This window comes from Lutzomyia longipalpis, chromosome 1 (assembly GCF_024334085.1).
Source record: "Lutzomyia longipalpis isolate SR_M1_2022 chromosome 1, ASM2433408v1".
Classification (NCBI taxonomy): domain Eukaryota; kingdom Metazoa; phylum Arthropoda; class Insecta; order Diptera; family Psychodidae; genus Lutzomyia; species Lutzomyia longipalpis.
Genome location: NC_074707.1, coordinates 42,785,511 through 42,799,087, shown reverse-complemented (window position 1 = coordinate 42,799,087; position 13,577 = coordinate 42,785,511). Strand labels below are relative to the sequence as shown.

At 35.4% G+C, this 13,577-nt stretch overlaps 2 protein-coding genes across 3 annotated transcripts in view; both read right to left on the bottom strand.

Annotated features, from left to right (window-relative positions):
• LOC129787425 (limbic system-associated membrane protein-like) overlaps positions 1 to 5,666 on the bottom strand; it is a 148,320-nt gene extending 142,654 nt beyond the window's left edge. The window contains exon 1 of one of the 2 annotated variants that reach the window (XM_055822995.1): positions 5,327 to 5,666. The gene's annotated coding sequence lies outside the window, so the exon portion shown is untranslated. The remainder of the gene's footprint in view (positions 1 to 5,326) is intronic. The other variant, XM_055822997.1, reaches the window with a different exon arrangement.
• Positions 1 to 13,577, bottom strand: part of LOC129787458 (fork head domain-containing protein FD4-like) — a 416,355-nt gene that overhangs the window by 10,730 nt on the left and 392,048 nt on the right. The gene's annotated exons all lie outside the window — the stretch shown is intronic.

Genomic DNA, 13,577 nt, shown 5'->3' with positions numbered 1-13,577 from the left:
GAAGGAACAATTTTTCTCTCCACTCTCAATGTTGCTTTTTTAGCCGAGGGTTAAGGTCAATTAAATCCTTTCCCTTTTTTCACCCCGAACCACCACCCCCACACGATGGCCTGAGAGTGTTTTCTCACCCAGATAAATGTCCTTTTATTCATCTTCTAGCCCATGTTTGTATTTCACCCCGATTCCCATATTTTTTCTTATACTTATTTTCCCAAGAAGAATGCCAAGGAAAAGGCTTCATCCCGGAAAAGAGGAGGAAATGCCACCACTCATACTAAGAGCTAGTGGCATATCACGTCTAAATTATTCATGCGCCATCAAAGATGAGTGCCGCTCGGGGAGCAGTTCGAGAGAAAAAAAAGAGAGAAAAGCATGCTTCTTTCGTGAATTTTGAGTGGGAGGATAGGTAACATTCATCGAGAGAAAAAAATCCACCCAAAAATTCTACTTGAGAGGTAATTCCTGAAAATTCTACGCATTTTTTGTTCAGGAAGGCCCATTTCCAGAAAGGACGATCATTTTATATTCACAGAAAAAGCTAATTGTAACGCAATCCTATTTTACATAAAACCAAATGATATATAATTCCCTTTATAAGAAATATTCAAATATAACGATTTCCTTTCTCAGAAATACTTTGAATTATACCTACAAAATTTATTTCTTTGCAGAGCTAAAATACGTTACACGTACCTTGTTTAATTTATAAGGGTTGTATTAATAAGACTAAAAAGTATATTATTCATGATTCTAAAATTATATTTAAGTTGAATGAACAAAGATGGAAAAGTGAATGAAGAAAATTAATGAAAAAAAAATTAAAATTGTCTTTCTATTTTTATCTATAACTTTAAAAAATCTGTTCTTTGAGCTGTTAGAATAATAAAAAGCTTAAGCACAAGTGTCTCTTGAGAGATGTGTCACTATATGCCATCATGAGTGAATTATGTGGTTTTTCTTTCCACATTTTCCTCCATTTTTTCCATCTTCCACGAGATAAACACATCGCCAAACACATTTTGAGGACGAAATCTCTTTTCCTCGACGTCCACTTTCCCCCCAAAACAAAACACTCCTTTTTTGTTCCTCCTGACCACATCCACACACACACTTCCAGATTCTGGGATAAAATCCCAGTAAAAGACTATTTTCATTTCCTCCTAAAACCACACACATGGGTGCTTTTTTTCCGTTTCACCCCCTCCGAAAAAAAGGGTTGTTTAGCTCACCACATGACTAAAAATCCGGTAGTGATGATTACGTGAGGGAGGGATGAAGAACTCGGAATTTAATTCAATTTAATGGAGAAATTACGTCAACCATATCCGACAATTTCTGTCAGTTGCACGCCACTTTGGACTTCCCTGCGACTGGCACAACTGGCACGTGTTTCCCCTATAACTCCTACTCAATTTGCGGGTTGAATTGCATGCACAAGGTAGGTATATATGATTTGCTTTGTTAGTTTATTGCAGGATGTCGATGCTAATTTAATTCAATGTGGCTTTGTCCGATGTATATGTTTGCTAGTTTAGATGAAAAACAATTGAAATATTCGACATCTTCTCTATGAATTCGGGAGTGTTTGGACAGTTTATAGTTTCAAAAACAAACTATAACAGCGAGAATAACATTTCAAATTTTCAATTGATAACTCAATACTTTTTATATTTAAAGGACGTGTCAATTGCCATATTCAAACGGATCGGTTGTATTAAAGGAACTTTTTTGTGTTATCATTTAATAAATAGATTAAAGAATATTAAATTTAATATTAAATAAAAATAGAAAAAGCTCGTTGAAACGTGCAAAATAATTAAAAGAGTACTTACCAGGAGCTTTTTTTTTAAAAATATTTTAAAGGAAAGCTTTAATCACACTTTGAGAATTTTCCCAAAAACAAAGTTTTCCGTAGAAAAAAGATTCAACTTTCATTATTATACACAAATATTCCCTTCAATTCACAATATTCCCATATTGTGAATGAACTCTAAATGAAATCAGTCCCCCATTATTTTGTAAATAATTTTTGCAATGAAGTTGTTATTTCCACTCCATATTCAACATCCAACGTCTAGACAGAGACTGTGTATCGCTTCATTCTTCTTGATATGAATACATATATGTGAAATATCAACTGAACAATATTACTTTTGGTGAAAAAATTTAGAAAAGGTTTATTTTCATTTCCAAAAAATAGCAAATCTATTTTCTATAATAAAAGTTCTATTATATCGTTTTAACGACTCATCAAAAATTCTGACAACACCTTTTTGGTTAAAAAAAAATACAAGGTATTGGTGAAGTGTGGAAAAATTCTGAAAAAAAATTCCAAACAATTTTTTCCATGGAATACCAACATAGCTATCTTTCATAGTAGAAACAGGGATTGACCCAAAAAGTATGGTGAAATGGGAGGTAAAAGAGCTCACATCCACAATGTTATTTTTCCATTGGAGCACAAACACAAGAGCGAAAATGGATATCCTCTGCGGGAAAGGATTATAATCTTGAAATGGATGTATGTGCTCTGGAGGTTTTTTTTTGTCCAACGATAATTCCTCTTCGGGGCTTGTTGGGGTGGTGCAAAGAATACATACGAATACGTGAGAAAAGGGATGGCTTTTGTTCCTCCTATAAACATCCAAGGAGTTATTCTTTCAGGGGGAGGGAGTCAACAGGAGAAATCTCTCTCGAGGATGATTCACAATTGCCCTGGCCTTGGGACCATCATACATAAATGTATAGATATATGAATGCGAGGGGTGAAAGTCCACGGATGATTTGGAGGAATTTCGCAAAACATCTTCATTTGACCAATTTAGTTATAGAGAGAGAGAGTCACTCGCACTCTCATCCCTCACTCATCCATGCTAATTAAATTTAATTGGACAGCAGCTGGGAGTAAAATTGTCCAAGTTGTGGGGATATGGCTTTCAATTAATTTGTCATCATCATGAAATTATTTATTAGAGGCTGACTTGACGTTAATGGTTGTGTTTCGGGGGCTACGCGGAAAAAGAATGGGGGAAGGCGCTTCTCAGGGTCTTGCTGGTTGTAAGAAAAAATATTAATAATCATTCTTGGGATCCGAGGGAGGACGATTAAATTTATTAACTCAAACTTTATGGGTGCACCATCAATAATCCCCGGGGCCAGGGCGTAAGGATATGAAATTCGACCACACCTCATGGGGATACTTTTCACGAGGACGTTTTTTTCTGCTTCTTCCTGGCCGTATATTACAAAAAAGCTCGTGTGTCAATAAACTCATTAAATGCTTCCACTCTCCCTGCAAGGTATGAGAAAGTTTTTAAATTTTAAAAGGTATGAAAATTTAAAGCTTAATTTTTGCTTAAAATTATGTCGTTTGCATCACTACTTGGCGTATAAATAGCAAAATTTTATATTAAAAAAATTTAATTCAACAAGTATTGATGTAAGCGACAATTTTTCATTATTATTTAGAAGAAAAGGTAAAATGAATAAACCCCTTTTAATAAAAAAAAATCATATTTATTTAAAGATCAAAATTTTAAAGCTATTCAAGATTAGTTCTAACTCTATATAGAATTTCATTGCGATCGGTCAAGCCGTTTTAGAAAAAAGTATTATAAATTAAAACAGATAAATTCCTTTGTAATCCATCGATCACTTTTAGTGAAGATCTTAAATTTAAATACTGAAATTACAAAATGCATTGCATACGTTTTTTAAATATTAGGTACACATGTAGCAGATTATTATCTACCGGCGTCCATTCATTAATATATGGAACTTAATAATTACGATTAGCAAATCGAACTATTTGGGGAATACTAAAGCTTTTGCATTGAAAGCGCTACATTGCGATCACGCGGCACATACAAAACGCAGCAGCGAAAGTAGAAAGAGACATCAAAAGAGTTTGTGTAAACCGCAAATCTCGTTGAGAATTTATGAGGACACATTCGCGTGTTGTTGAGCCTCAAATTACGGCAAGAGCGCGGTGTCCATTTGTCAAACACAATAATATCCAAATTTGATTACAGTGGGGGATTTAAAATTGCGGCATGGTGTAAATTTGATTTTAACACGAAACTGAGGGCGGGAGGAGAGTTGTTTTAATTGCAATTCACCCCCGATTGAAAGTATACACTTGAAATTTAATTGAAAACTTTTCGCTTACAGATTTACTTCCCCCCCCCCCGTACCACCCCCGCATTTCCCGTGAGTGCAATTAACCACCTTGTTCCCTACTAAAGTTGAGTCCTTGCGGGAAAACAGCGTGATGGCCTCAATAAACCCCACGCGATAGGGTTGAGGGGTTTTTGGTGTCTCAAAATGCTGTGTCATTGTTTTGGTGATGTGGCTTTCGTGGCATAGAATGTGGGAGGGCGTATACACCAAAAAAAATATGAGGTTATATGATTTCAGGCGGGAGATTTTCCAGTGTCTTGGGGCTTTTGGGGGGTTTTGTGAAAATGAGGAGGAAAAAAGTGTAATTTATATTTGTCGGCAGCGGGCCTTGGCGAAAATTGAAAATCCTCAACCTGTTGCTGTGCAAGCTAAACTGCACAACGAGGAGTTTCGTCGGTATCACAGAAAGAATCCCTTCTGGTTCTTTTACTCTCTCTCTGTGAGAAATATTCAACCCTCAACACTACATATACCAAACTATATAGTTTCAATAACATAAATAGTGTGAAATATTCCTCGATAGTTCCCCACCCTGTTTATCCTCTGATTATGTGGATTTCCGCCTTAGAGGGTGTTTTCATCCACCAACATATGCTCCCTTTTACCCCCTTTGTATAGCTGACCCAAGGAATTTTCATCCCCGGGAGCTTTTGGACAACAATGTGATGCCCTTACAGTATAAAATAGGATATTTTCTCTCGTGCATCCTCTTGATGAGAAAGCCAAACATTCCTCCAATGCAAAAGGATATCGGTCTTTGGTCCTTCCAGCCTCCAGGAGCAAACAAATCTCATAATCCAAAATGAAGGTAAGACGATGAGATGGAAGGACCAAAGGCGACATCAAAAAAGGGCAGAGAGGGGGGGGGGGTGTTTCAAAATATTCACCCTCTACTCAGGGGTGTTTGTATGTGTTTTTTTTTTTTGCTTACATCCTCGGACAGAGCGTCTTTATAGATAAAGGGAATCAATATGCTTATGGGATGAAAAAGGACACCCAGGAAAATGGTGAAAAAAAGGAAGGCCAGAGCTTTCATGGTAAATTAAATGAACCTTCTCTGTGGCATTCCTTTTTTTAATTAATTAAAAATATTGGACCCCTACCCCGCCCACCACCCTCATGGTGTCTTCAATCATTAGAAACTAACCCGTCTCGTGAGATCCTCCAAACAACCTTCCAAGAATTTGTACCTCGCTTGCTCTCAGGATCTCCTACTCTCTCTCTCTCGGGATTCTTACACCCACTGAACACTTTCACAGGTGTTTCCTGCTGACAACGTCACTCTGTAATACCACCTTCAATGAGGATTTGCAGTCACTGCTTTATGAGAAAATTTTCTCAATTTTTCCCAAAGCACAATAATATATCGCGAGTTGTAGCTGAAGATGAAGAAACGCGCGCGAGTGGCAAAGACCGAGTCCTCAGCGTGTGAGTCGTCCAATGGAGACCAACCAACTGACGGGCCAGAGTGAATTGAGTGGCAGCCAAACCACTCGTTGATTCTGTGAATGGCGTTAGAGGCTGGCAATACAAAATGCTACCACCAAGAACACCCAAAAACCCTCACTCAAACCCCTATTGTACCGTCCTCGTGACGATCAACGCCGAATAGCTGCGGCGACGCATGAGGACGCCTCTCCTGACTTCCCCTCCGAGCAATGGTGGGAGAATTCAGGGGTATTAGGGGTACTAGGAGAAGGCAAAGTCAGCGCCATTCATTCATTTGGCTGAAAATAGAGGCGAAAGAAGAAGCTAAAAGAGTAGCTAATGTGTCGTCCACAATAGACACAGAACGTCTTCGTGAGTAGACAAACATTTCACACAAAAAAAAATGAGAAAAACTCATTTTTGCGACGCCAAGAGTTAACGGGGGGCTCAGGGGGGCCCAAAGTACGTTCAGTAAAAATTTGGGGGCGCAACTCGCCGGATTTTGTACAAAATTTCATCGCGATCGGACCAACGGTGTAGAAATGCATAGCTGAACAGGCACAAAATCCTTTATTTATTACATTATATTTTATATGTATAGAGATTATAGATATAGATAAACAAAGATTAGAAGAAGATATTTGAGAAACAATGTGCAAGCATCATCTCTATAAGGAGGAGAGTAATAGGTGTGTTGAGATCCAAGAGTAAGAAGGATTACAAGATCTTAACAGTCTCACTACGAGCTTACTAAATAAACTGTAAATATTATTATGTATACTCTCGGTAAACAATTCCTGGAATTTACCAAGCAATCTTATTGAAGCTTATCATTATATCAATACGTCTAGCCCTTTTGACCCTTTTGAACCTTTGAAGAATAAGTAGGTACATAAGTATACATAGCGTTTGTTTATTTTAATGCAGCTTTTTTAATAAACAAAAATATTCTAATTAAAAAGAAAACAAACAATTGTAAATATAAACGTAAAATTTAAAAGGAAAAGCTTAAAGAGAAGCTGAAATGTGATGTTTTTATTTTAAATGGTCATCAACAGGGTCATCTCACTCAAATGTCCATTAAATATCCCATTTGACCCATTTAATTGAATTATATTTTGTTTGTTCTTTTTTTTCCGGGAAATAGTTACAAATTTTTAATACATACAACTAACCATACCTATATAATATACATACCTATATATTTTTGCTCTTGTATATAATAATATTTTTCTGTAATTTTTCTGATTTCGAAAGTTAAAAAATCATCTTTGAAAAGTCTTCATATTCTACTTTGCAAAAAAAATCAATTTCTGCTCATTTGTATACAAAATGCAAGAACAGGAAACATTAAATTAATAAGATTTCCGTTAAAATACAGAAAGAGTGGTCTTAGGAAAATTGCTGAGCAGGAAATCTATAAAACTAGTCTATTTAGAATAGGAAGTCTACATTATTTTATGTAAAAAGTTACCCCCGTTCAACCACTCCCATTGTGTTTTAGCTTTATTTAAATAACATAAGCTTTTAAAGTTCCTTTCTTCATTTTTATTTCATATAGCTCATGAATAAATGCATTTACAGAGCTTTTTGCATTTTTTTCATAAAGATGCATTTGAGTATCATTTATTAAATGTTGTGTACGTATATATTGGAGACATCTGGTAATTTTTTATTCGTTTTATAATTTTAGCTCGTAGATCTACAAGAGCGTTGTATACTATTAAAAACTGATTTTCCAAAAACTAATTTAACGTCTTGAAGTACAAAATGTTCTCGTTTCTGAAGAGTTTTAAATTTTTTTAGGCAATACATTTAAATTACAGATAAAATCCGTCATGTTTCTTTTTTACTTTCAGATTTTAAACATTTCTAAGTAAACACTTTAAAGGTTTTTTTTTTAAATATTTTAAAGTTATGTTTGGATAAATTAAAGAATTGAAAATCGTTTTAAATAAAAAATTAATATTAAAAAGAATTTTTTTTTTATTTTTTAAATATCAAGTCAGTTACAAAAAATCTCAAACTGATTTTATAAATTATTATTTAATCGATTAAACTTATAGTTTTTAAATGAATAAATCATTAATTTTGAAGGAGATTTCTCCTTAATCACAAACTCAACGCAAATAAAATTCATTCTCAAAATCTCTGACAAACCCCGAGTGGAAGATAATCCCATGAAAACTTCTGTTTTTCATTTCCCTTTTTTCGCCACAATTTTCTCTTCTCGCTTTAGCTGTGGAATCACTGAAACTCAGTTGATGGTACTTTTTCTTTTAGAGGAAAATTTGAATTTCAGCGAACAATTATAAATTCTAATTCCCTATAAATCATTGTTAAACTTTTTTTTTCTCCCAAAGCTATCCATTGAGATGTGATCAATTCGTAAATTTACATTTATTTAACATTCAATACTCTGGGGGTGCTTTTAGCTGAAGGCGGATTTCCTAGATTTTCTTCCTTTTACGGTACCATACTCTTCATTAAATCACATTCTCTGTATTTTCCCTGACCTTACGTAACCACAGGCACTTTTTCCAACAATGGTAAAATACAAAATTATGTGGTGACGACGGTGGTTTTGGAAAAAAGGGGAAAATATTCTTTTTTTTATGCCTTTCCGCCACCCACATTTTATAAATACGTGCTAACAGACCATCCAACGAGAGTAATTGTTTGTGTATTTTTTCCTCTAATTTTTCTTTTATTTGCAAGCCGTGTGGGGGAGAGGTGGCGATAAATGGTCAGGAAAGTAAATTGTTTCATGTTGTGAAGTAATTAATTTCAAAAATACACAATCATGCACTTTTCATAGGAATATAAAAAAGGGCCACCACCAGTCTAGTTGGGGGTTGATGATGGAAAAGTGGGTCTCGTTGCATGCTATTTAAATTGAATGACGCTCTCTGTGGCCGACAAAATTGTTGCACCCCTTTTTTGTTGCAGAAGACGGGGAGTTAACCATTGCTGCCCACTTGAAGGTACCCACTGAAAGCTCAACTCAATTCGTGGTAAAAAGAAACTTATACTTTAGGAGAAATTTTTATAACATCGCACTCTGCTCTCTGGTAGAGTACTGTGTGCTTAAAAGCATTGCTACATGGAGACCTTACCTCATTAGTATGTTCAATTTTATCGCTATTTATTCTCATACCATTTGCACCCAGGGCCTCGTGAAAGTTCCAAGGGTGAGTGGAGGATGAGGGGGGGGGGAGGTAGTGGAAGTCCCTAGATTAGCATTAACGAGGGGTCGGTGAAATCACCATTGAACCCCCACGTGTATGTATTTTATATTTCTCTGAGTTGAAGCTATAAAAGATTAATGGTCATAAAAGAGTTAGGAAATTTCCTTTGATAACTTAAAGTGTGTACTATTTTTTTTTCCTAACAAACCTACATAATTCTTACGTTGTAAAATTAAGAGTAATTTACGCCATACTTATCATACGATCTTAATTCAAGAAAGGCGTTATTTTACCAACAAAACTATTAAGTAAGTAAAAAAAAATTGCAGAGTTAGAATTAAAATATATTTTTTGTGCTTTCCAGAAACTCTTAAAGAAAAATAAATTAAACTTAATCTTAACGATCTAAAAGGCAAAGATATAAAATATCAAAGATCTTTGTTAAGAACTTTTCGGAAAAGATGTCGATGAACTTTTATTTGTTAAAACTTTGATTCAAAAGTATCTTTTTCCGAAATCTCATTCTCAAATTGCACTAAATGGCAAAAGTATACATTGAACAGATCAATAGTGTGTGTACGTAGTATAAGTAATCCTTATTGGGTGATTTAAAAGTCAATTTAGGGAGAATTTCGATAGCTTATACACACACGTTCCTTTAATAAAAGCTTTCCTTCCCAGCAGACGTCTTACGACTTTTAAGCAATTCAATGGAATGGATTAATATTTAACTTGAATAACTATATACATTTGTAATCACTTTTGCCTTTAATATTATTGCTTGTTCAAAAGTTCAACTTCTCCAAAGTGTCCATCTCCCGTCCAAAAGTTACCCCATTTGCAAAAGGAAAAAGAAGGAAAACTATGGGAAACCCCAAACTTCTCATCTCCCCATATCTCACTTCCGGATCTCATGAGCAATACTGCCATTCACACGATTCTCAACGGGTGGCCAAATCCACAAAGAGCGCTGACTTTGAGTGCGAGGCCCACGGAAAGGGGCAGATGATTAATATGTATTTGACCAAGCGTGACACGAGACACAATCGCTCACGCGCGCGTTCGCTCGAATTATCCAATTGAGTGGGTAATTAACAAATTAACAGCGGGTGGATGAATGATGATAATTACCCACCTACCATTTGAGTGTCCATTTTAGTGGCGTGGCGAAGATCTCCCGCACTTGTATTCCATATCGCACCATTCTAATCTTTTGCGCTCACACACAGAGTTTTTGACGCGAAACAATAATTCACACACAGCACCATAATTACCCTCTGCCCCATATATAACTATATTTTCCTCTACATACATATACGCCATATCAAGCGACAGCCCCACGTGAAAAACTTTAATGGAAATAGTGGAGAGATTTGCATAATATGGTTAAGGGTGGGTCACCCCACTATACACATATAGAGGTGTCACCACACCACCCATTAGGAGGAAACTTGCAGCACAAAAGAATAGAATCGTTCTTCTTTTTTGTGCCTCCCTCCCCCGTGAAAACTCATGGAGATTTTAGGGAATGCCGAGTAATTTCTTCAAGTGTGGTACGTTCTCTGGGGTAACTTTTCGAAGGGTTAATAAATCACCCTTCATCCCCCAATTCCACTTCATTGCCGGTACTTCCTCTGTGCCTTTCCCATACTGATAGTCAATTAACCTGTTCAAATATTTTTCAGGAGTGTGGTTTTATGAATTGATTGAATACGAAGAGTTTTTTCCCCCGGTGTGTTTGTTAAATGTGAACAAAAATGCCGATGAGCACCATCAAACGTGGAAAAAATTGATATTTTTGGTACAATAAAATTTAATAGCCAATATTCAGGACAATTAAATGGAATCAATCATGCAATTTATTATATTACAAATGGATGAAGAGAATGTAATCGATGCTCAAATAACTTTTAACTATTAAGAAATTAATGCTCACAATTGTAAGTATTACGCAGGTAAAATTTTTCAATTATTTTACATAAAAAAAAGCATTAAAAATTTATTTTTAAAAATCGGATACAGATTTTTTCTGCTTTCAAATTGTTCAAGCTAATTTGATTATGAAAATCATTTATGCTTTCATTGAATATTTAATGATTTCCAATCAAAAATATTTTTCTTGGTATATTGGATGAATGAAATAGCCTGGAATGAACGAGTGAATTTAATTCATATTTCCTGGTTATTATAACCTCGGATAAACTTCTCTTTTTTGATTTTCTCGGAAATTCAATTTAGCATTAATTATTTGCTATTTCACGGATTTAAATTACCCGAAATTTTATCCATTAGTCGCTAAATGGGAAGAAACTTTTCACCAATAGTTCTATAATAGAAATAACATTGATGAAAATTTTAGATTTTAATTTTCTTTTAATGCAAAATGAACACTACATATTTGGTATTTTCCAGGTATCTTGAATCATTTTATCACTTTCATTCATTAATTTTTTCATTCATTGTCTGAAATCAGTAGATATATAGCTTGAGGTGAAGGGTTATCGAGATTAAAAATTTATATGATATAAAAATATTATTTTTTAATTAATATGTTAATAATTAGTTGGTGTTCCACTTCGTGGCCAACACCAAGTATTGTAATCGTCGGAAAAACCGACCACCTCAGATCGGGCTCAAACTTGGTATGAGCGCGTTTTAGACAACCCACATTCCAAAAATGGTGGTGGAAAAATTTTGATCCGGCCGGCCCGCCGGCCTGCCGGCCGGCCTGGACTCCACATTTTGCCTTATAGCTCGAAAACGGTAACAGATAGAGACTTCCGGTTTGAAGTTTTCTATAGAAATGTGGGTGTAAAATTTCATTTTTTCGCATTTTCAAAATCCAAGATGGCCGCCGTCCGCCATTTTGAAATACCGTCAACCACTTCCCTTATAACTAGAGGTCTGAAATTTTAGTATGTTGTAGAGCTCAGTGAGACGTTTTCATCGACAACTCATACTTGAAAATCGGTCAAGCGGTTTAGCAAATATGACGGCCCAAAGCAAAAAGTGTTTTTTCGATATAACTCGAGAACGGCTTGACCGATTTTGACCGTCTTGGTATCAAATGAAAGGCTTCAAGAAGCCCTACAACTGTCTAGAACATTCCAAGTTCCAAAAACATCCGCAAGAGGCGCTAAAATCAAAAACAAAAATTGCCTAAATTTAAGGGGCAATATCTCTGAATCCCCATTATCGATTTCTTTTAAATTTTGATATGTTGTAGCCTACCTCAGTATCTTTCACCAGTCCGAAAATGAAGAAAATCTATGTCGCCGTTTAGAAGATATGGTCATTTGAAAAATTCTTGAATTTGAAAAGTTCTAAGAGTCATATGTCCTGTTCTGCTTATCCGATTTTGCTCAACTTGGTATCAAATTAAAGGTTTTGCAATTCTCTACAACTTTTTAGAACATCAGAAATTTCTAGAATCATGTCTTGAGGACGAAAAATGCCAAAAACTGTTTTTGTAAAACAAAAAGCCGCCATTTTGTGTTCTGGAGGTGACCTTGAAAATTATTAAAATTTATGTCAATTTATAGCCTGTGTTAATACCTTTCCAAAACTAGTCAATAAATTTCTGTAGGTTTTACAGAACCAGAGATATGACCATTTTTATCCATCATATTGTCGAATTTTACAAAAAAAATCTTTGTCTACTAATTCAGCTCACAAATCGCATTACAACGCATAAACAAACTTCTACACGTTGTGGAACACCAACTCTTATAACTGGACGCGTTATGATTGACTTTTCCTCTCTATATTATACTTTTTATTGGATAGATATTTTGTGTAACCTCCACTCGAACCAAAATAATAATAAGCAAATTGAATATATTTACATATTAATTGACATCGTTAATGATGTGATAACGATATTTATTATTGAAAAAATAAATACCAAAATGGACACAACAAACAATGCCAATGGTTAAAAAATTGAATCAGAAAGGAAAGGAAATTCCTCTGAAAGAAACAAAAACAAAAATGCGTATTTAATTTGGATTAAAGAACTTCCGATTTTAGCTGTGTTTCTTTCAGACACAGCTTTTGTGTACCGAGCAAAATCGAAAGTCGTCAGATCGGGCTCAAACTTGGGATGAGCACGAATTAGGGTCCCCACATTCCAAAAAACGTATGCGCCAAAATTTTTTTTTTCCGGCCGTCCGGCCGGCCGTCTGGCCGGCCGGATTATAAACTTAAATTGCAAGAGAACGGTGATAGATAGAGACTTGCGGTAAACGGCAAAGTTTAAATATCGACCTGAAGAAATCTGATTATGAGGTCAAATCCACTCCCCCACCTCTCCGTCCGCCATTTTGAATAACCTCAAAATTTTGTTTTCGCTATATCTCAGCCCCTGTAATAGCTAAAAATCTGAAATTTTGATATGTTGTAGGGGCCATCAAGAGCTTTCCAACGATACCTAATTTTCGAAAATCGGTCAAGCCGTTTAGCCAATATGGCTGCCACAATTTTTCATCGAAAATCGACCATAACTCGAAAACAGCTTGACCGATTTTGATCAACCTGGGCTCAAATGAAAGATCTCAACAAACGCTACAACTCTCTAGAACATCCGAAGTTTCAAAAGTGACCGCTAGGGGGCCAAAAATCAAAAACAAAATTTTCGATGAGTTTTCGATTAATATCTCGAAAACGCCATTATCGATTTGCTTCATTTTTTGATATGTTATAGCTGACCATATTACCTAGCTCCATGCCAAAAATGAAGAAAATCTATGTCGCCGTTCTCGAGATATAGCCTTCCAAAGTTGG